Below are 24,761 nucleotides of genomic sequence, written 5' to 3' on the forward strand. Positions count from 1 at the left end.
AAGCAACATTTTCAGACAACAGAACAGGTAATAAGGTTTTGTCAAAGTAGTAGGTAAAGATAGAAAAAAGTTACTTTGTGTTGAAATAATCTAAATGTAAGAAACAAATGAGAGAGAGAAAGAGAGAAGTTACCCATAGGATGGTATTTTTCCCATTTTCTGCAAATAGTTACTTGTGCATCTTAAGAATCATATAAATATTAGTAGATAATATGACAGTGTCAGAACATAATCAGAAATCTGCCTTCCCAAACTCTGGACACGTGTCCACTAGCTACACAGTTTAAGTTTCACTTAAATCACAAGCTAGAAGAAAAACTAATTCTGTCTGAACTGTAGAGAATGAGAAAGCAAAAGATACAGAAATTCAGGAAGTCAAAACAAGAAATTCCTAGTAATTCTCTTTTCCATTACACTTAAACTCCTATAGCCATCTCAAATGGATTCAAACAAGAAATCTTCTGAAATGTATGTCAGAACAACTTTGTCTATTATTTCTATAGATTCAACTGCCAAAATTCTTAAGAGGGAGGAATACTTTATGCACCACATTCTGGGAAAGACTGGAGATTTTCACCTGTAACAAGCTATTTTCTGAGGTATGAAACAGAAATCCAGCCATCAGGAGCTCCTGTCTGTCTTTGAAAGTGACAAATAATTCTCCAAGCTGAACTTCAATTGAAAGCAACAGCCACAGAGAGCAACAGTTTGATGCTGCGACTCACTGTAGCATGGACGTTTAAAAAGTTCAGTAAGTCCTCCATGTGATCAATAGATTTATTCAGTTCTCTTTATAGTAATATTTATCTTTTTTACTTCAAAGTAAAATTCCGTATACTTTGAAGTGCTAACAAGGTTGCTGACAGAATAAATTTGAAAAACTGATCACAGTGTTTACTAAGGTATTCTCCTAAGGCTCTTTTCAGGATACCTTTGGCTGCAGTGTGGTATGCGTGAATGAATCCTTGGAGCCAGCACAACATCCTAGTGTTTTTGAACATAATGATTTACAGCAACTGCTTTGAATGCAGTGGTAGGTCCTAAATCCATTCATTGTTTATTAAAAGAAGTGGACTTTGGTAAAGAGAAGGCAGAAGCCTGAAAGAGGTCATAGCTTCCATAGGACCCGTTAAAAGTAACATTTCCAAAACAGGGAATGGATTATTTTCTGCTAAATTTCTCAGCTCTTAACATCTCTTTTTCTTTTTCCCCTATCAGTCACAGCTGTTGTCTGAAACACAGCCCAGCAGGTGATCAATTCAGGCAATGTAGTATTTCTGTGCACACATACATTGGATAGTATAATGGTTCCTTGAAGTCAGTGAAATGTTTGCTACAGACTTGAGTGAAAAGAGAATGTCACTGTTCATTTCTTCAAAATCAAAATTAAAACTGAACTTATTTTAAAAAGCTACTTCACACTTATATAGTTATTACTAACTAAAGAAAGAAATCTGACCACTTTAAATCGCATTATGCAAAAGGCTAACATGATGTACTTGTCTTCAATAGCAAAATAGTCAGAGGACACAGTGTAGATGATATTAAAACTAAGATTACAATGGGAACTGCTATAGCTCTCATTCTACAGTACAGCAAAGTAAAGTATAGGAGTTACAGAAGAACAAAAAAATAAACAAACTGACATCTGGACACTAAACTCACAGTGCCAATGACAGATTTCTGCCATAACAACTTTATTAAAAAAATAATATAAAAAAAATACTACAACAACAACAAAAAGCTACTGTTTGGTCCTTTCTCACAATTTTCTTAGTGATAAAGGATGCAAATATGGATACTCTTGGATGTTCGGGTTATTTGGGGATAAACTTGGATATTTCCTGGGTGAATACTCTTCCAATGTGGCCTGGTATGTTTTAACATTCTTTTCACTCATGCAGTCTGAATGGCAGCTCTATGCAACCGAAAAGAAGTCCAGAAGTAGTGAAGGGCTTTACTGTTCCAAAACCATGTGAAGTAGCACAGAAAAAGACAACTCAAATTTCTCCTGTTGTGCTGAATTCCTCTTCTAATTTACTATCAGCACTGGCTGGGCACCCAGAGGGACTTTTTTGATGAGCAATTCACGTGTTACTCTATGGACTGCCAATATAACTCCAGCTCGTGGTAGTGATCCAGGATGTGATCCAGGAAACAATCATCTTCAGCCTCATATTAGTTCAAGAGGTCCTGACAAACCTGTATATAGTGTTTTTTCTGTTCCTATTTGAGCACTCATGGGACCCACCTGACACAAACTTTGAGATAGTGGCAATGATGTTGTCATCATTGTTTCCAATGCACTGAAGATAATATTCAGCTATGTACATGGTTCCCTAGTTGTAATCTGCTGATTTGCACAGATGAGTTAATCGAGAAACTCTTCATTCCATGGTGTGACTGTTGTTCATAGCCATCCAAAACATAACTTGTCATTGACATTGCTGTCACCACTGCTGAAACCCACCACCCATTGTCTCACTATGCTTATATCCACTGTTTGGTCTCCATAAAAGCTTAGCAAGTATCAGTGAATGTCAGTGGTTGCCATTTTTTCCACACAAAGAAATTGAATGATACACCACACTTCCATGTCAGATTCCTTTGTGTCAGAATGTTCCCCTGTTGCCATTGGTCTGACAGCAACAAAATGTAATGCAATATTGTCAGGGAGGTTCAGCCTCTACTACCAAAATACCAACATCTGCCTCTGATGTCATGAGACAACATAGTGAAATAACAGGCATTACTTTCCAAGTAGCCTTCATATTTTCAAATGCATACAATAAAACTATAATAAGCAATTCAGATTTTCTTTTCAGTGTGTATTTTCCTAAGAAGACAGGCAAAAATACTATTTATGAGTGGAAAATGAAGCTTTTCCTTAGTTAAAAGTGATGGAAATGTATTTCACTTCATGTGATGCACAGCACCTTTCCTCCATAAAAAAATAAAATAATGAAGTCTTTTCATTATGGTGATTTCTATTTTCAGTTTTATTTTCTTATTTTTAATGTAAAAAAAACCCTAAATATTGCTAATTCAGTTTTAAATCAAATTGTAACTGCTAGAATGTCAATGACAAGGTAAATGATTGCTGTATTTGTTTCAGGGATAGAGAAAGGCGTGAAATTTAATTTTCAATTTATGTAGCAGATTACCATAATGATTGGAAATGCATTCCTTCTGTCACAAGGCTGTCTGAGGACAAACCAATCTTCACCTAATTTAGAGGACTAAGTTTAGTTTCAGCTAGTTTAGAGCAGTATAGCATTTAAAGCCTGGCATGGAAATAGATTTACATAACATAAATCCTTTGTGTTAATGGTGCAGTCAATTCTTAGGTTTTTACTGTCCTTTTTTTTTTTTTTTTTAGCAAAAACTCCCATGATTTTTTACAAATCAGAAATTGTTTTTCTCTTACCTGGTACACAATTCACATGCTTTCACATTATTTTGCTTCCAACTACTGAGATCTGCAAGACTATCCACTCCCAAAATATTCCTACATTTAGTAAGGTCAAACTGGACTTTCTGATTACAAAGAATCATCCTTGTCCAACATCTTTTTTCTTGAGGATAAAAAAAAATAGAAAAGAAATAAAAGAAGTCATGCCTTTTCCCTAGTAAAGTTTCTAATTAAAAAGAAACGTTCACAGGGATTAAAGTTTTTGCTTTTCTACTACATGCACACAGTGGCTATGACATGAAACTAGCATAGGTTCATTTGAATCACTTTATACCAGCTATGAGCTTGTCACTTAGCATTTTCAAAGCATAATTATCACTGCTGAAAATCCTATTGTACTGGAAATAAGATGGAGAGATTCAGAGATGGAATGCCCACAGAGCAGTTAGTTCTGGGAAACAAGACTATGGCTGCAGGGAATTACAGAAAAGGTGCTGTAGCCTCTGTTTCCTGCTCGATTAGGGAGTGTGAATGGGAAACATGCTTCATTAACAAACATAATATCCCATTTGGCAATATTCAGTTTGATTGATAGAATTTATAGTGTGCTTAATGCCATTTTGTAAATACATAACTGTACTGCTACATTTTCCCTGAGACATTTGCAGAAACTAAAGAACCTCCTGCTTTACTTCACAGGCAACAAGATCTAAAAGCAGAAAGGAAGCATGAAAGAGTAAAACAGTGTAGTTTTACTCTCATTTTTTTTTCTGCTATAAAACATAGATAAACCTTTTGCAAACTCATGCACTTTTCATTGCTCTCACAAAAATCAGTCAGTTATATGTAATATTTGCTATAGTATAACAGTCAAGGCATGGAGCAGGCTGCTTTCCATCCCTTTAGTAGTGCTTGGTCACCTAAGTCACCTAAGAAGTCCCAGCTCAGGAAGAAAATGGTCTCAAGCCATGAGTGAAACCATTTTACACAGTGTTGACTGAGAGAAAGGCCTTTGCTTGGCTCATCACAAATTGCATAAGCCCTAGAATCATCTGGGTTGGAAAAGAACTTCAAGAACATTGAGCCCAACCATCAATCTTACCCATGTGAGAGAGCTTGGTTCTATCCAGCATTTATGCATAAAAGCCTAGTTATTCTCTTTGGCTCTTTGGATTTCACTGGTGGTTGTATGCTTCTTTTTTACCTCAGCAATTCCTGGAGCTCAGTTGAACTTTGGCGTGTCCCAGTCTCATGCTTGAATGGTTGTAGGACAGTTGAGAGGACGTCTCCACAGATGGCCTCCCTGGAGTGGAGGGAAGACTACGAGATCTGGGTTGTAGGGGACCAAGGCAATAAGGGTTGATCTGCACATTCCCACGTGTCACACAGAGCAACAAACAGTACCTAAAAATGCATATGTTTTAAAAGTTGTCCTCTGCTGTCAACTCTTCATCTAAATTACTAATGCTCTGAGGTCACCCTGTCTGCATAGCATTTGGGTGCTTTATCATTTGCTGATGCAATATGGAAAATGGGACTCGCTTTATTCAGAACTCACAAATGCATTGGCAGTCAGATGCGCACTGCAATGCATGCTCAGCTAAATCAGAAGAGAGCTTGCTTACCTGGATGAGAAACAAGGCAAACCCTTGCTTCTTTGATTTCTCTGTCTGTTGACAAACTACATCTTGGAGAAACACTTTGAAGAGGATCAGCTGAGGTCAAGAAGCAGAGAGCTACAACAGCTCTCAAAGAGATCCAAGGGGAGAGCAGAAGACCTATACGAGCTCCTCACCTGCTGAAGGAAATGATCATGGGGGGTAGGAAAACAGCTTCCTGAAGAGAGAATAGAAAATTCGGATGGGACAGGTATAAATTAATCCAAGCATGACCATTGAAAAGACAGGCAATGTCCAGTGCAGCTTCACCTCTGAACCCACATATTTCTTGCTATCAAGCTCATCCAAGCTGAAAACACAGCTTTGCATCTAACTCAGGTACAGCAAATAGGCCACCCCTGTCATTGGGTCTTTCCTCTCCTGGCATGAGATCTGATGTGGTGTTAATAAGAAAGAAAAAAAATCCCCCAAACTGCTACTGAAATAAAAATCAGCTATGAATCCACCACAGTTAATTAAAAAAAAAAAGAAAAAAGTGTGAGGGATAAAGATGGAAGCACTGATCATGTACATAGGCTCCTTGGAGGAAATATGCAGTGTCTAGAACAAACAGATGAGGGGGGTGGTCTTGTACTAAACTTAGATCAGATAACATAACTAAGAGCTGCTAACTCTCACCACATACCTGTAATATCTGATGGAGACCAGCCTCCACCTCTGCAAAGCCAGCCTTAGGCACACATCATGTAGGCACATGGGGCTGAGCTCTGTTTCTTGTGTGTTTTCTTATCTTGTGCTGGGGGTCCCAAAGCAGGCAGAAATACTCTACCAGCTTCCCCATGGGTATCTGATGTTATTACTTCTGTTTTTCCTTTCACCTTGGTATGCGTAAACTACCTTATGGCTTGATTTTATGAACTGTAAGCTTAAAGCAAGTAAGATACTCTAAACTCCAACACTTAGTTATTTCCCTTTAAGGGAATACAATTTCTATTTGAGTACCCAGCTATGTCACAATTACAGCTGAAGAACAGTACTTCAGTAAGAGTTTCCTAAATATTTAATAAGACTCATGGCATTACCAGTAAGCAGCCACAAGCTGAGACAGCACAACAATGTTTCTGAGCAGCTTTTGCAGGTGAATGGTTCACAGCCAATAAAACAATATATTACATGAAATTTGGATGTAAAGTTCAAACTCATTTGTCACAGATATTCCTAATTTCAAATCAGGACAGCCTGGTTACATTCACATCAATTAAGTATGCTTTGTGGAAAGATCTGAGCAATAACTTTTGGTAAATCAATGTTCGTAAAAAATCATTTAAAAGTCAAATGTATGTATGTAGTTTCAAAACAAGGGAAAATGCATCAATGCAAATATTTGAACAAAGATTTCATCTGTTTTTCTCCAATCAAGAAGTAAGAATTGCATACAATTTATCTGGCCAAATGTATTCAAATAATAGGGTAAATTTTGAATATTCATGGATAATCAGAGACTGAATAATGCTCTGTTTCAGAGAAGTTCTGCAAATTAGAGGAGTGAGAAAACTCACCAGGGAGAAACTGTCTGCTCTGCTCTAAGTATCACACTGTCAGCACTTCCACAATTGCAGTTTCCTATAACATAAAGTGATTTTGATTTAGCATTTTCCAAATAATTTAACAACTGACTGCCATTGTCCTTATTTCAGATGCCCAATTAAGTAAGATCTCCCTCTTTTCCTTTCCCCTCCCCTAATAATCCCTATCTTAATTACATTCAAATTACATTGTATTTACAGTATAATGTACTTACAAGTAGGTACCAAAGTAAACATTCATAATAGAAGTATCCTTTGTACGCAGTATCCTTTTAACAGCTCTCCACTCTTTGAACATTACAACAAATTGCCCAAAACTGAATGCAAATTAGGGATTCAGTTTTCCATTACAAAACTAAAAAGAAGAATTTAAAAACACTGACTTCGATATTTTCCTGGCTTTCCTTTATGGCAGTCTTTCTGGTAAGCATCAGTTCTTGTTTCTCTGTGGTTGACTGTGGAAGACAAAATTGTCTGCAGTTCATTCATGACAGGAGAAAATTAGGATGGAAGTATGAGAAAAACTTGTCTTCCTATTTAAAGGTAAAACTGAGCAGTATCTGAGTTACCTGCTCCAGAGAATTATACAAACAATACACAGTCTTGAACTAGAAATTCAGAGAAGGAAGCGTATACTGAAAATGAAGACTGAGAAGTCGGAGACTGAAGGGCATTTAAAAAGCAACATCCTCTTTTAGCAGAAACAGCACAGAAGAACCTGAAAGGATCTGGGAGTGATAAAAAGTATGTATTTATAAGATGGCTTCCTTGAGGAGTGCATCCGTCTCAACATGAGTAGGTCACAGGGGATAGAATGAGATCTCTTGAGAAGCATCATTTACAGAGTCAAATACAAACATCAGGTCTCTCTAGAGTCTGTTTCTTCAGATTGGTTCGCAAAAAAGCATTCTCTGAAAGTATGTGACTTTGCTTGATCACTTAGCTAACCTGGACAATATGTATATTCTTTTATTTTTAGACTTTGAATATTTTCTTCATTTCTTATGCTTTTTCACTCATCTTTGCATTGTTATCTATTGCAGGTATTTGGGAATTGCTTAAAAATGTGCTTTAATCTACTCCAAGGAGATAGAAAATTAAGTTGATTTAGAAATTGAAGAAAAAAAGAAGTCCCATCGTTACTTTCCAGACTGATCCTAAGGAGTTTAACTGACTTGCATATCCTTATATTCCTCAGCTGAAATCTGTAAGGAGGTAATGAAGAAAGGATATCTGAAGCCAACTTGGCTCACGCATCTTAGTCCAGGAGAGGCACAAGATTCAGCTGGATGGCACCATAGCTTTCATTGCTGGAGGCCCTGGAGTTTCCAAAGAGATAAAGGTTGAGAAAGCATATAATTGGTGTGAAATCCACTAAAAAATACTCTCCTATCTCTTCTGCTGCTCGCGCTTTCAGAGCTCCAGAAGGCAACTGGCAGTACAGACTCCCTGTAGCAGTACACTTCTGCCCTGCTTTCTACAAAATGCCTCATTTATTTCTGCTAATCTGCTGCTCCAGTTTCTAGTCTCTTGAACAAAGGTATATCCTCTACATGTGTGTGCATACGCATGTGGAAACTAAAAAGTAAATGTGAGTTCGCTAGAAGGAAAAAAGACTTCTAGCTTTGTCCATCAAATATTCAGATGACTTAACTGTAGACAGTGAAAAGAAGTTCTGATGCAGCATGTGACAGATATTTCCATCCCTAGAGATTGCCACAATAGATGACAAAATAGAAGAGACCTGACAAGAGAAAGCAGAAGTAAAAATTCTTTTCCAGGTCCTTTTCTAACATTTCCCTCCTCACCACTTGCATCTTTGCTTTCCTGTGTTATTTTAAGATTCATGTCTTTTCAAATTTTCTGCCAAGTATGATGCACACCTGTGGAGCAGGAGAACAAGATAATGACAGGAATGCACTTACTGATAGAGGGTCTGCCTGCTCAGCTTGCAAACTCCAAGACATTCATAGTCTATAAAGACATTACGTTGAGCCCACTGTGACAAACTCAGAGCAATTAATGTCATGCTGCCCTCATTGTCTTTTACCTATTCAAATTCTGTACCATTTCTCTGCTATAACTTGTGTCCAAGAAAATCTTTCTAAATCAACCATGAAATGTTCTATGAAAGCCACTGAATTTTCTCATTTGTACTCTTCCCAAGGCCTCTCTAAAATCAGAAAATTTGCAATTACCATTAAAAAACATGCTATAATGTTATAAGCATCTGATGAGAGAGATGATTGGATTTCCAGGTGGATTTTTCTTTTGTTACATACTGTACTCATCCAAATCAAATACAATGTTCTGGTAAGTAAAGTTTTCCACAATTTATCTTAGCCAATTTAACGGACAACACAAAAAGATTGTCAAGAACTTAAATACCATTTGAATTTTTACCCCATTTGTAACCCTGATTTTTTCCACAATCTTTCCTGAGCCAAGAGATAGCTTTTCACTCCATTTGTCTAAAGCAAAGCAGAATTGTTTTTATTGAATCCAATATTCCATATATTTTTAAATGATGGATGGGATGCTTTACAGCCAACTAAGGTCAGTATGGAATGTTTTGTTTATACATTGCTTATCAGGTTTTACATTTGATAAAAATTAGTAACCGAGAAGTATCCTAAATCAAATAACTGTAGAATCAAAATACATCCCATAGAATATTCCTTGTTCATATGGTACAAAATCTGAAGCATATAACATCAAATCATTTATTAAATCACATAATTGTATTTATGTATATAGTTCTACAAATTTGTCAAGGTGCACAAAACTATTCAAATTCTACAATTAAACTTGTGTTAGAAAGATGCAGTATCTGTTATCTTTAAAATAGGCATTACATTCCTGTTATCATTCCATATAATTTCAAATCTTATCTAAGCTTCATCAACACTGACTATGCAGTAAACCACACTGAAAAGGGAAACATTATCAAATGGTTTTATTGTTAGAAGGCTCAGAATATCATTTTGCCAATTTCTTTTTAGGAATAGCTGCATTTCTGTTAAATATTCAGTAAATCTCCTTTTCTTTTTCTTTGACAAAATCATAGTTGAAAAGGTTAGGATTTTTTCCCTACTGACAGCAAAATTATTACTTTTTGTCATGAAGAAAGCATTGAAGCAGCCAACAAGAACGTTCTAATTCTTACGTCCCCATTTCTCAAAATATCAAGATGATGTTATGTGCCTTGTTGTCCCAGATTGCTTGTCAGTAGATTGCAGGACACAGTGGATCATTTATGATAACCCAGAAATACAGAGCTCTGCTCTACCCTTGGTCATACACCCTGATAACAGGGCCGTACTGTGGCAGAAAGCAGTGCTGGAGATTCCCCTTAGGATGGCTTTTGTATGTCACCCTGAAATGTAGGATGTCACATCAGATGTACAGAATGATTAAGAAATCTCTTACCATTCTCAGATAATAATAAAACCTTTGTGTTTCTTAGAAAATGGATTTGCTGTCTGACAGGTGATAGCCAGCAGAGATGACTGAGTACACATGTGACAGCTGGGAAATAGATACAGGCAGTCACTGGGCTGCTCCTCATGGCCCATGCCAGCAGATAAGCACCAAAGATGTTGATAATTACAAACAACCTAACACTTGTCTGTATATGCCATCCACTCTGAAACAAACCAGAATAGGCTTTACATGCTTGTGTGGATTCTTGAAATGCCTCACCATGTTCACTAATCAAGGTTCTCCTCTTTCATATCCTCTAGGTGTGGAACTGGGGCAGTTGTGGGATGCCAGCCACCTCCAGGCAGGAGTTGGAGGGAAGGTCAGAGGGAGCCCTGCTCAGCTAGGTACTGCTTCCCCACACGGCATCTTTGGAAGGAAGTGAGGCCTTGTGACCAAGCACCAGGTTTTTGATTGCCATATAGAAATAAGACTCTAGCTGGATGTTTTCCCCAGGCTCAAGATCAGGATAAAGTCATAGGCTCTGAGAGAAAGCACAGTTCACTTATTAGATACAACACCTTGAAAAAATCTGCTACAGATACCCAACTCTGCTGAGTTTGTGACACCAGTAAAGCTTGACAAGTTGCACACTTTCAGGATTTTAAAGGGAATAAGAATCAAAGCAAAAAGAAAAATTCCTTGTGCAACTTAGAAATCTTTATTGTCTTGGGCTATGTCTGCCAGCACCAGCAGGATCCCTGCATTAACAGCCCTCCCCAGAAAACAAACACATAAACAGTCACTTTTTAGAGCAGACAAAATCACTCCACAGGACTTTCCAGCCCAACCACTAAACGTGTTTTTAATGGTTTTGGAGGGTCCAGCTGATTATCCCTAGCTGTGGCTATCCCTCCTGCTGCCACTTCTTCTCAGCACTGTCTCAAGTGAGATGTTTCTCCATCCGGCCGCAGAGCCTAATTGCTGGCATGTGGCTCTGGAAACCCCTTTTCCATCTGTACAAAGTATTTTTACACTCCTGGGCTGGAGCATAGTCATTCTACTCTGATTTCCTCAAATGCTTTTTTGAATGCTTAACTTCACTCCTGCAAGGACGCTTGCTGATTTTGATGTTCCTTCTTATGCGAATAGATAAACATTTGCTTGCCTGTTTGTTTCTATTTCCTATTTATGTAATGGGAACTCTACTTCTCTCACTCAATAAGTATTCAAAAAACAAATTCACACATAAAGGCGAGTTGCTCAAGCACCACACTGATGGTATAAGTACCGTAGCCAGCCTGATTCTCCATTGTTATTAATGTGCCAAATGAACAGTTTATCAGAGATGATTTCTTACTTCTAAAGAATGGAAATGAGCAACCACTAGTGGCTTTAAATGAAAACATGAACATAATGCACAGGAACACACACTTTTTAGAAGTGCTTCTTGGTGTCTGTGATAGACAATGGGAAGAGGCTACAAATGGGTTTAAATGACTGAAGCTGTTGTCACTCAGATCTGATTGAAACAACCCAATATTTTAAATACCATTCACATATTAAGTAGCAGGTGTGAGTTTCTGCTTCTTATTAGAAAAAAAAAAAAAACAACACTGGAAAAACAGCTGCTTTCTGTGAATTTAGCTCTGGGAGCCAGAGCGCTCCAATTTCAATCTGCATTCTGGGACAGGTAGCACAGAGCAATTAATCACTAAGACTCTCTCAGATGGTCTCACCTTCTTTTGTCTTTGAACAGCATGATACAAAATAAAAATGGGTCATCAATGCATTAGCAAGAGGCTATGAGATCATATCCTTGAAGAGATATTATATGTGCAACACTCACACAAGAAAAGCAATCTTTTTTGTCATGGCAAGAGCACATAATCTGAGGCAGGGAAGGTGTTTATTTGTTTTTACGAGTAGCACTAAAATGCTTTTTATAGCAAAGATATTGGTAGCTTTCTGTTCTGTAGCTTCCAGTTGAAATGAGAAGGGTGTAGCACAGAGCACAGGAACAGGTGAGCTCAATGTTTACCCAAGATGCCTATTGGCATTCAAAACCATGAGAAATGAGGTGGTGCTGGCAATAAAGGTTTGGGCCAAATTCCTGGGACATGGAACGTGTTACTGGCTAGGAGCAAGAAGCAGATAAAGAGAAGCATGTTTATATATAAATAATAACCTGGAGAAACAGGTAATATAGGTGAAAATTGAATCAAATTGTCACAGCATGTATAAAGCATCCTATCAGACGTATCCTTCACTGTGTTGTTCATAAAGATAGCAAAGAGGGACTGCACAAAAATCAAGGCAGGAAGAGAGGAAAATATCTGATAATTGAAGTCTCTGATCAGTCAGAAATCAGTCAAGTGCTACTGTTGAGCTTTAATAGCAACAATAGATTCTTTGGGACTGAGAAAATAGCTATGCACAAAGTGGGAGGAATCCTGTATTACTTTTGTCATGAATATCCAGGAAAAGAAAAAAATACAACAAGGTTCTACAAGCATGATTTGAATAATGAGAACAGCAGAAAATAGTAGGCATGGAACATTTAGCAAAGTATATCTAAATTGTGAGCAGCCAGCATGCATTTAACAGCAAAGAGCTTGCCTAACATCTCGTGCTGCTTCACTGAAGCAGCAGCAGTAACCAAAAGGATTTTACAGGGAGAGAATCTGTGCATATAGTTACAGACCTGCAGGAAACAGTTCTGACAGAGTAGCCAGCAGTAAGTTAAACACGAATAAGGGATCCACCACAATGATCAACATTCAGCCAATGCAGTGCTACGGTGGAAGAGAAAGAGTAAAGAACAGCAAATTAAGAGAGATCTAACGTTACAGGCTGACAAGGGAGTAAAGACAAGGTGCTTTTGTAGTGTTCCCAGGAAAACACTTGGGAGTGTGTGGGAGCAAGAATTCTGAGAAAGGTGAAGCTTTGTGTTTAATCAAGAACGCGTCAGTGCAAAATACATCCATACTGCCACAAAACCCATTATGGAACTCCCCTTCCCCACATTAAAAAAAGGGAATAGGAAAGCTGTGAGCATATGGCATTTAAGGTCTTAAATTGCAAGGCTGAAAGAGGCTGTGATGAATTATTGAGACTTCACACATACCAAAGAATCTTACCTAGTAATTTCTGGCTGGACAAGCCTGTATATCTAGGAAAAATATGTGGTCTCAATTTAAATACTACAACAAATTCATTATATTCATAGGTTAATTGTTCCAATAGTTAATTACTTTCAGTGAATCTTAAGTATATTCCTACTTGGTCTGCATTTACTTTACAAACTAAGTTTTTTGTTGCCCATTCATTAGATTTCATAGCACTTCTTAATAAACCATTCACAGTCCTTCCCTTAGAGTTTAGCCTAAGCTACGTTCTATTGAAATAGGTTGAACTTCTTATTTTCTCATTACTACAATGTTTTTGAGACTCCAGACTATTTTTTGAATCTTTTTTTCTATTCTTTCTGAATTTTTAAGAAACACGGACACACTGTGTCCACTAGGAACTGTTTTCTGGTTAATGCCTAAGCAGCACACTGTGACAAATCTTAAAAAAAAAATAAAAATGTATAAAAAGCAACATAACAGTTGCTGCTTGCTGTATCTTAACAGGGATAGGAAAGTCACATGTGAATTTCTGAGAATGACTGCATTCTGGCTTCTGGTGGAATTAACTCTTATTCAGTTACTCCTAATTTTTAGTTTTAGTTAGCTGAGAATCTGGGCCAACTACAAGGTTCCAGTTAGAGAAGAAAAAAATGAGGTGGACACCACAAGGTTCAAAAGAGGACAGCTGAGATTAGCCTCAATGACCCTAAGTGATAAGTGAAAGAAGGTTAAACACACTATGGAAAGGAGATTAACAAAAGACCTCACCGGTACATAAAATACCTTAAGGGAGTTGTAAGAATACATTTTAGTAGTCTGGCAATTTAACAGAGGAATATGCCAGCTCAACTAATTAATTAATGACTGTATTAACAAAGATGAAACGCTCTACATAAAGGTGCTGTTCTGTATTACAAGAAAGTGAAAAGCAGCAGATAAATTTATAGATTTGTTAACATGGAAATTTAACAAAATGACCAGGAGGATTATGAGGTTGCCATAACACAGACATGGTGGAGAAGAGAAAAGGGACAGAGATGCACCAGGCAAGTCCTCTGCACACAGTCAGGTGAGACCATGGATGTTCAAAAGAATGGGCTGGAGTCCTCCTATGGTCCCATCTAATATGAACAAATCTGTGATACGCTGATGTAAAAGAAGGTTTTTCAGCATAAGTAATAGAGAAATAAATACAAATAATGGAGAAGCTGTGCTTCCTGATATATTACCTAGGAAAATATTAATATAATTTACCAAATTATGATATATATATCAAAACATGTGCCACAAATAACATGAGATACTGTTGCCTAAAGAAATTCAACGATTATAGTCCCTGAGATGTACTGGACTTTACTAACTCATATGAAGCCTGTTAAGAAAGCTGTATTTTTCAAATAATCCTGAAAAAGCCTTTTTCTTTGATTTGAAAAGGTGAACAGTATTTGTGAATGAAACTCAGCTTTTAAGAAATATTTACAACCATCTCTCTTCTCTTCCTCCTTTGCAAAATAAACAACTTTTATGATTTTATGAGCATATTGCTCATAAAAAAGCTATTTTACTAAACAACTTTCCTGGTTATTAGTTAGAACTCATTAGATGTTCTATTAATTATAATGCATAACAATGTCTGCAGCTTGCTGCATTTATTCCCTTTTAAAACAAATCCAAAATGCTAGCTACTTACATTTAGACTAGAATTCTTTGTTTCTGAATTATTTGTTATGTGTTTATTGATTCCACAGGCACACAGGAAAGTAAAGAATATTAGATACTGTATTTCATGTGAGCTTTTTATTATCTTCTCTAAAAATTTGAGTTTGTGGAGCTTAGTACCCTCCAGATAGCAGCTGTCTGAAAACAAAGCTTGGGAAGTTTTGCTTTGGTTTGCACAGAGAACTTTGAAGACATTTCTGGAGGATGACGAGCAGCAATGATAACTGAGAGTATACATATAAGTGCCATTCAAAGGGATTTAGGAAATATCATTCACACCCTAAGGGTACATCTAATCTGCACTGCACTCCCTGCTCCTAGTCAATACACATTTCATCACATCATCTAAGCTGATTGCCAAGAATCCTTCCTACTGAATCACATATTTCTGAGCTGCCATCACTCCAACCTGCATGGCTGCCATCTTCACATCTATTGGTGTCAGCACTACAAAAGGAGACGAGAAAGATCCTTATCCCCATTCAATAAGCCCCCCCTGGACCAGAACAGAAGCACATGGATGCTATCCATGCTTCTTTCCTCCTTTAGCAAAGTCGGAACAGAAACTTCAACAGACATAGCTGCAGACTCCTGTCCAAGCGCTCTGAAGGAAGGGCAAGGAAAGTGAGAGTTCATATGGTAAAATAACAAAACAAATGTCTGAGTGGCCACAGAGTGCATGGTAAAAATTGAGAGGTTTGTGGTTTTCAGCAAAGTACAAATGAGCGGTAAGACTAGAAGCTTCATTTGTTAAAGTCTGCATTTCCCTCTTTAACTGAATTCCTTTCCAGCACTGCAGATTTGCAGCCAATGCGCAGGAAGGTCGTTTCTCATTGACAGAACGATAAAGCTGATCGAAGTATTTTGTCAGCTGCTGAAAGAACATAACTTCTTGAGCTCAAATTTTTTCTGAGGTTTTATTTGCTATTTTCAAGTGTGTCTATTAAGCACTTGAGGGACAGTTATCCTTAGCATAAGGTATCCTGGTCTTCACTTAAGCATCCCATTGCTTTTTCCTCCATGTTTCTTTCTGAAAGATGATAAATAACCTTGACTCCAAACAGTCCTCTCTTAGGGCAGCAATAATTAGTCACAACCCCACTCAGAAGAAGTAGCAGCAGTAGCAAAAGGCAGCATTGCCAGGGACAGAAGCTATGAGCGCTGAAGCAGATTCACACCATTTGCACAAAATCTCCTGTCCAGTCAAGGTAAGCAAATATGAGGATCAGTGAGAACAAGAGAGATCCAGAGAAACAGGATGAGCCCCTTACAATTTACCTCAGTTATTTCATTGCACTTTTGAGCACATAACACAGGAAGATACTTTCAGAAATGTGAAGCACCTAGTGTTGAATAAATAATCACTGCTATTTAGTGACAATACTGATGAAGTAACACAAGAGTACCAAATTGTTCATCACTAGTAAATTAAACTTGGTAACAATACTCCCCAAGATGCTCCAGGGTTTTTCTCAGGGAAAAATGCTCTTTATTCTTATAGGGTTCTAAACTTTCAGTAAAAGCAGACAAATATTGAGGAATAATATGGAATGCAAAAAGCAAACTGTTTGGCCCAGGCTACAAGCTGTTTCTTTTTTCACGCAAACTCAGCATGTAACTAAAATGTAACTTAACCTTTTACACAGCACTTCACAACAAAATAACCTAGGATAATCATCTCACTCCTGTTTCCTTTATCTACTTTTTGATTTTTTCCCCCTCGTGCCAACGTGCCTTTCCTTATTAACACAAGTTGTCCCCTGTGCAAAACTTTTCCTTCCAAAATGTTCTATATCAAGTTGCAGTATACAGAGATAGTACGTTTGCTGTGAGTGAAACTCCTCCGTGCCTTCAGAGGCAAAAAGGGGGTGTGTTTCTTCCACAAAGATCACTGTGAAGAACAAACACGAAGATGCTACAGCAAGAATGGTGTTCTGTTCTTCCATCATGAGTGAACACAATGTAGAAACTGGCCTAGGAAGAGACCAGTGTGAGATTTACACCACTGATGCTAGCCACAGCCTAAGAGGAAGAACTACAGTGGTAGCATCTTAGCAGCGGCTTATCTTGGCCACAAAATAAAACTCAACTTCCCAAGCTCCACATCTCAGAATGCCACTATCATACACGACATGCACACAACAAATAAAAGTATGGAGCCCCAGTAGCTAGGTCCATCCTTTCCTCCCCAGCCAGTGGGAGGGTGTTTAACCATCTAAACCTTGTCCGAATAGATTTTGACCTAAATACAAAACTTCTGCTGTAGGATCACCAATGCAGGATATTCAATTCTCTTAAAAGTCTTGTCAAGGAAACAAATAGAAAAGTAATTTATATTACAATGCAGCAGCAGGAAATGTCACTTTGATAGTCACTGCCAGCGTGGTTTGAAATGTTTCATTTAAGCTCATATTGATCTCAGACTTCTGACGGCCCCCTCCCTCCTTCCTGCAGGCAAACTCAGCTTCCTGAATTCACTTCTTCATGGGTCTGTGCAGGTAGACAAGTTCCCACCTAATTGCTTACATAGAAAAGGCTTTTTCACCCCAGCTACCACTGTTGTAACAGCTGATAATAAAATCTTTCTATCATCTTCCTAGCAGAGGTTATGTCAGAATCTATTCTCAAAAAGGAGCATAGTTCAGCCATGCACTGCTGTTCAACACCCTTTCTTTTGCTAAACACCAGAAATCTCAGCATTATATCACTTCCTATTTTGAAGGCATGCACATATGGCCAAAATAGGAGGGTCTGGGAATGAATTTCATATTTGCATTTCTTTGTAGTAGTTTTTTAATTTCTGAGACCACCAAAGCTGTTTCTCAGACCCTATAGCAAGTCTCCATGAAGAGTTTTAGAAAGTGTAATGTTTTACATTTTGAAAAAGAGCTTAAATGGTGCTATTCAGACCTTTTCCTAAATTGATCTCTAGTCATCACAAACTCCCTTTCCAGCCCTCCTGCTTTCTTTCACTTACAGAATGATGGTGGTTGTCTAGGAAACACATCTTCTGTTCTCACTAGCATCACAGCACTGTTAATGAAAGAAATCCCTTTGCATCTCTGGGTTGCATCATGTTAATTCAGCACCCTGTGTGAGATCAAAGCAACTGATTTAGTGTGCAACTTGCAATGTAAAATGCTCTTTAAGAGGCTGCTAAAGTGAAAGAACTACCAGAAGGTAATGTTCCTCAGAAGTCCTTGCAGTGGTTAGCTATACAGGGAATTGTACACATTCACAGGATCATCTCTTACACTCACTGAGGTCAACAGCAAAATGCTCAGCATCTGGGAGCTGGAATAGTTCCAAAACAGTGGTATTTTCTCAAGACAAAGTCCACAGATCCCCTTCAGACTGCTACACGTGGTAAGCCTATGCAGAAAGGAGAACATTGCTATTTGGTTACACGAGAAAAAAAGATTATAAAAAAAAAAATTCCAACCCCAAACCTCAGCAGTTATTTAATGTCTTCTCACCGTGAAAGTACAGCTCAAGCTCATTCATCTGTCTTCCCTACTTTTAAGCACAGAAGGTAGATTCACCCAATTACACCCAATTAAGAACCCAACGTTGTTCTTAAAAGCATTAGATTTTTCCTTACTGGCTTCTGCACACCACATTTTCAAGCTCTTGTTCACATTTTTGAAGACTGGCAATAGAACCAGAAAGTCTACATCCAGAACTAGGCAGGGTTAAACTTGCAGACTACTTTCTGCAACACATTTTCTATCTGATCTGTTTTGTTTGTGTCTATTGCCTGCTGGACCATACAATGCTTCAGTTTAAAGAAGAGCAGTGCAAAATGCCCCCACAGATAGCAGCCTCTGGAAGGGTTTTGGAGATGTGTTTCTTGAAGACAGTAATAGCTTGAAAGCCTATTAAGTTGAGTAGTTACTAAAAGCCAAGGCTGCACACTTCTCGAGTATGTGCACTGAGTTCTATTGAACCCTTGAAAACATTTAGGAGTACAAATACCCAAGGAGCTCTCAGGATCACTAAGAAGGCACCTAATTAACAGCTTAAAGGATTAAACAGCAAGAGCAGAAAGTAGGTAGGCATGATTGCTGTCTGAAACTTGAGGAGCACTAAGTGGGGGTAGGCTTAAGCAGACCAGAGCCCATCTTTTGGGCTTTGTTTCTTTTCAGCAGATGTTGTGGTGATTCCAAGCTCAAAAGATGGTTCTGAAAGCACAAGTCCCCGTGGCTTGGAAGTAGGTTTAACACAGTTGCATTACCACCGGCTCTGTCACTTTTATCATCAAATCACAGGGTCTGCCTTGTTGAAGCAGTCTAGTTGTCTTTCAGCTCAGATATTTCATAAACCAGTGGAGCTTGTGATGAGTGGAAATTCTTCTCCAGTTTAATTAGGCTTTGAAGTCCTGTAAAAACACAACTCTCTGAGCCAGGTGGGAAATCAGTTAGAGAGTAAAACTGCAAGATTCAGACTCAGGCCACAAATCGTTCTATAGAAAACCGCTCAGTATCAGCATCTCCTTCAGTGAAACTATATATTACTTCATGCCTAACACAGATTGCCCTGATGGCAATAAAAGCATAAAAGAAAAGAAAAACTTGCTATAATAATTATTTGTAGGAAAAGAGGATGGATGCTTCCTGGTTAAGTTTTTGTTATTGTCTCAAGAAAACAAATAGAATTTCGTATTTATTTAAATATATGGCTGTAGCAAGACCATCCAGTTTGCTGTCTAGTCTTGGTAGCAATGAGTAACAAATGCAAGCACCTCACAATTCCTTATTGTGGGACTGGATGCAGCAAACTGCATGAAGGAGAAAAAGGCACAGGTTGGCCACTATAAAAGTTGCTTTGCATGGACTGACAGGGGAAATGCACTGCGTAAAGACTAAAGATGGAGACTGCTCATTCTGGCCAACTGTGAAAAACACAGCAGATACCTGAAAAATGTGTCAACAGAGAGCAGGACTAGACTTCAGTAATATTCTCCACAGTTTTTAATCATACCTCACCCTTTTGGTCTTTTGCTCCAGGGAAAGCAAGCCCGCATTAAAATAATAAAGAAAAAAGCCATAATCCTGGTGACTTATATCTCAAACCTTGATGTATGAAAGATCCACCCTGCTACAGCTATTCACTATTCAAACCCAGATTAGAATTTTGCAAAGGGTCTCTCATTAATTGAAGATCGGATCAATATCACCATTTATAGGGTGTTCAGAATATGTGCCAGGAGATATTTCCATATTAAAATTGAACAAGGCTTGACAACAACAGACTCATTCTCATCCCAGATTAACTCCAAACAGTAAAGAAATATTTTAATAATTAATCTTATTAATCCCCCATCTTAGCTTGTCGTTTCATGAGGCATGGCTTCTGCGTTTGCAAATTTAATTCATGTCATAGTGTGCAATTTTCTTTGCTTACTGTTGCTACATGACACTTCTTGTCTCCTTTCTCTCAGGAATGTTGTTTTCTTAAAACCCCAGTTAAAGAGTGATACACATTTCAGTGGATTTCCTCACTAGGGGCACATTGGACATGCATCTCAAAGCAATTTATCCAGGTGGAAGATGAGATCAGTAAAAAAAGTCTTCTGTGCATAGTTTGGAAACTTCTCTCCCTTAATCATATTTTAAGTAACTCATCTCAGAATGGGCCAGTGACTTCCCTCCAACCACAGACTGATCACCACACTCATAATGCAATGAATCCTCAGGCACACCATCCAGATGATAGAGCCATTGACACAGCTTCTCTCACCACATTTCTTAGCAGGTGAATTCCAAAACAAAACAGGATTTTTACCTAAAACTGAGGCAAGGTGGCATAGGAATCATCATTTTCAGAGCAGCCTTCATATATCTGAGTGAACATCAAAAACAGCGTGGCACAACTGATAAGAATTTCACATCAGATCCACAGTTATTTTAAGAAATGGAAGAGCATCACTGATGGGAGAAGTAGAATTGAAAGATAGTGTTATAAGACACTAAAATCCAAAGTGTTTGGAAGACAGCATTCATATTTAGAAGATTTATGTCAAATATTCAGTGAATTTAATAAAATAAGTCAACAGAAATAACTGGAGATACTCTAGTTTATATGTACTGAACATGGTAACACGTGTATGAATGAATATTTTTCCCTGCAAGTTATTCCTATGAAAAAAAGTCTTCACACACCTAGAGCTCTTTTATGCTATTACTAATAAAAGTAAGTGAGGAGCTAAAAGAATCAGCCAACATCAACAAGGTTAGGGAGAACAGAAAGGACACCTTAGAAGTGAATAATTGCCAATACATCCAGGTTGCATGGCTGCCCAACTAAAGGTAAATACCTGATTACAAAAGGTGCTGTACAAATCAAAAACCAAACACTGGCTCCTACTCAAGAGAAATTTGTACCTAAGAAAAAGAACAATACAGAAAGAGTGGGTGACAAAAGGCAATAGGAAAATTGCCTGAGCTTCTAATTCAGCTTAAGATTCAGAAGCATCAGGGCCTTATAAACTTTTATGGAAGTGTTTAGAGGGGTTAAAGTTGTGAAGATGTTTATAGGGAGCTGTTCTACAAATATAAAAGGTAACAACATGCTTAATTTGAAACAGAAGTTGATCAGAAGTATAAATCAAAATTTGATGGAGGAAAGAAGGTAACAAATCAGAGTAAAGCTATAGACCTTTAACATGAAGGTATTTATTTCCTTGGTAATGGAAGGAGATAATATAGTCAAGGTCACAGGCTAGAAAAATGCTGTTTTAGGGAGCATATCCTGAACAAATACAAGATTGTGTTTGTAAAGATCAAATAAAAGGATATAGCATTAACCAAAACACATGCTGGAACTAGAATAAGAATTTTACTTACAAATACTTTGGGGGGTGGGGGGGGGAATGTACCTTGATAAAGATGTAGCATCCACAACTGAACATAGTTCACTGCTGAAGTTGGAGAACCATCCTGAACCACGCAAACATCGCTGAGGATTCTCCTGCAGAAGCTCCTTGCTTTGCACTCCCCACCACAAATCTTTGGCCTGCAGGAACAGGAACACACACTGCAAAACTGCTTACAGCCTCATGACTAGAAAAACTGGGGAAGAACAGTCATTACCATTAGCATTTCTGATTTCAGAGACAATTTCCTAGACAACCAGAAACTCTGCCAAATGCAAAGCGCTTTCTTTGCATGATATCGGTTTGCATACAGTGAGGAATTACACACTTGGATTGTACAGAGTCAGTAGTTGAGATTCCTCTCACCTCGAGAGCACTTAACAATGACTCTCACTGTCTGATCTGAAGACAGCAATACCATGATAATTTAATGTAACATCTAGTTAGACAATCTTGATACATTCACCTTGAAACAATACAGTCACAAAAATTCACTTGGCTATCTTTTTCCCACTCTTTAGAAAAATGTGATCCAATCGCAATAGTGAACTCAATAAAGCAGACAACTATCAGCCATCCAAGGTATAATTAGTAGCCTTTAACTTGCTGACTTAGTTTTCCTGGAAGATAATGTTTTACATGTGGAACATCTGAATTGCAAGCTGGCATTTAACAACACAAATAACTGTTGCCTAAAAGTCCTTATTGTACAAGATGCTCTTCCTTCTTTCTCTGTCTAGATCAGCTGCTCTTAAAGATATCTGTAATACTTGAACTACGTTTGCCCATAAGGTGCACTTAATATGATATTGTGGAACCATAACTTGCCATGAGCCTCAAGGTAGATTAGTTTTGGTATGGAGAGCACTGTTTTCTGAGTCCTAACTCCTGGAGTTGAAATAAATTTGGTTTGCTTGTTCTTACCAAAGAAATGCATTGCCTGTGTGGCTGTATTATATTAGGATATAATATAAGATATATATATATATATCTTATATATATGTATATTATATATATATATCTTATATATAGGGTACATAATATATATTAGAATATTAGGGATCCAAGAACTACTGAATTAGAAGACCAGATGCCAAAGCCAGTTTCAAGAACCAGTTCTGAATGTTTGGTAGCAGTGACCGTGTTGATCCAGTGACAATTAGGATCCATAGAAGCACTTCCAAATTTAGAGGACATTTATCATCAGCCAAACTAGATCTTCACACAAGGAGAATGCATAATTGTGACACAATATGATGCTAACAACCCAATAGGTATAAAGATAATCTTGAAGTGAAATGGTAGTCAATAAGTAATTAACAACTGCAGGTAAGTGTTTGGAGCAAATTATGAAGTGTCTTCTTGGCTTGTAATTCCCCACTCTTGGCACAAACACTACAGTGTACTGTACAACTTTCTATAGCAAAGTAGGACTTGCATGGTGACTGGAGCAAATTCCTGTCAAAGAAGCAGAGGTTTGCCAAATCACACAAAAAGCTTGATAGTTTTATTTATTTTTATCTGTATTTGCTCTTGGCAAATGATTGATTCTATTTTCAAAATGCATTTTAATTTTGAATAATATTCCACATGCAGATTGTTAGGGAAGTATTCAGAGCATAATCAGGCTCTTCCAAGCTGAGAAATAAGTCAGCTGCAGGATGAGAATTCAATTGCAACCATTGAGAGTTCACATCTCAGCCCCAGCTGTGCAAAGATCAATAGATAAATGCCAGCCAAGGACTGAAGAGAATTTTGGTTTGGAGAGTGAGAGGAGACCTATGGAAGGGAGGAATACAGAGAAGCCCAAGGAGCACTTCTAGTTGTATACAAATATACAAATGCTACAAAATGTTTACTTCCTTTGCTACTCATGTTCTAAACAGTCTCAAATTTACAAGCTTTTAGAATTTTTTTCCCCTTCCCAGTAGAGATCTATTGACCAATCTTAGCCTAAAGAATGAGAAAAGTTGAGTGCTGAAGTTTAGAAAATATTTCAAGTATCTGACATGCAAAGAGTCCACCTTTGTAAAGAAACTTAAAAAGTCACAGGTAATTTTGTTTTTATACAAACAGTAGTCACAGAATGACGAAGAACTGATTTACATACTTGTTTTACATCAAACTTTCAAGATTACATGGAGAAGACAGGCAAGGGATAGTAAGGGACGAGGAGAAGGAGATTCAGTGAATAGTTGAAGTGGACATCTCTCTTCCATACCTTTATCCTCCTCTTAAGGAAGTATTCTGAGACCTGAAGCATTGACATTACCTTATTGTAGAAGCCCACACCTATTTGGAATGTCCTATCCTGAGCTACAATTAGATATTCTGATAGAATATAACAGTTCAGTTACTTGGATGAGAACTTTGCACTGACTTCTCATTGCTGTTTTGCATCTCTTTAGCACTAGTTGGACAAAAACGAAATGGAAAAAATAACAGAGTTCAAATTAATTTCTTGTTGATTTCATTTTCAGATCCTAGATTAGACTAGCATTAAAATAAGGTTACAAATACAATAAAGAAATTTATTTTTCAAAAGTGGATTTTGCTGGAATGTTAAGACTAATGAAATATTGCAGTTGGATTTAAACCAATAAGCATGTAGTTACAAAACTAGAAGTTTAGCCTTGCGATTTTAAGATAGAAACCCCTTTTGCATTTTGCTAATATTTCATCAGACACTTTATAAATCTTTCCAGTAATTTTTTTGCTGCAATGTTTGCACTGCTTCCTATTCTCCTCCTTCCTTTTCACATGCATAACTAGCACAGGAGAAAGTAATGCAATTCAGAGGGTACTGCTGTGGATTTGTTTCAAAACGCTACAGCTATCCAGATATTTGACTACAATGCTACCATGGACTTCTCTGAACTTATTCTGTACAAAAGGGGGCAATAAAATTGTGCAACCTCATAGACCTCAGGGCACCGACCAGCGAACTACGATTATATACTGAAAGGATACATTAAAAAATGTAAATTGGAAAATTAAAGA

At 37.7% G+C, this 24,761-nt stretch overlaps 1 long non-coding RNA gene across 1 annotated transcript; it reads right to left on the minus strand.

Moving 5' to 3' along the window:
- Positions 1-3,464: 3,464 nt before the first annotated feature.
- On the minus strand, positions 3,465-21,750 carry LOC128085544 (uncharacterized). The gene is made up of 5 exons (XR_008209006.1): positions 18,148-21,750; positions 12,742-12,832; positions 7,001-7,936; positions 6,591-6,654; positions 3,465-5,248 (listed from the first exon to the last, which is right to left on the minus strand). It is a non-coding gene; the product is annotated as an uncharacterized LOC128085544 (long non-coding RNA).
- Between the last annotated feature and the right edge of the window lie 3,011 nt (positions 21,751-24,761).

The sequence above is a fragment of the Tympanuchus pallidicinctus genome, unplaced genomic scaffold (assembly GCF_026119805.1).
Source record: "Tympanuchus pallidicinctus isolate F22 unplaced genomic scaffold, pur_lepc_1.0 scaffold3, whole genome shotgun sequence".
Taxonomy (NCBI): Eukaryota; Metazoa; Chordata; class Aves; order Galliformes; family Phasianidae; genus Tympanuchus; species Tympanuchus pallidicinctus.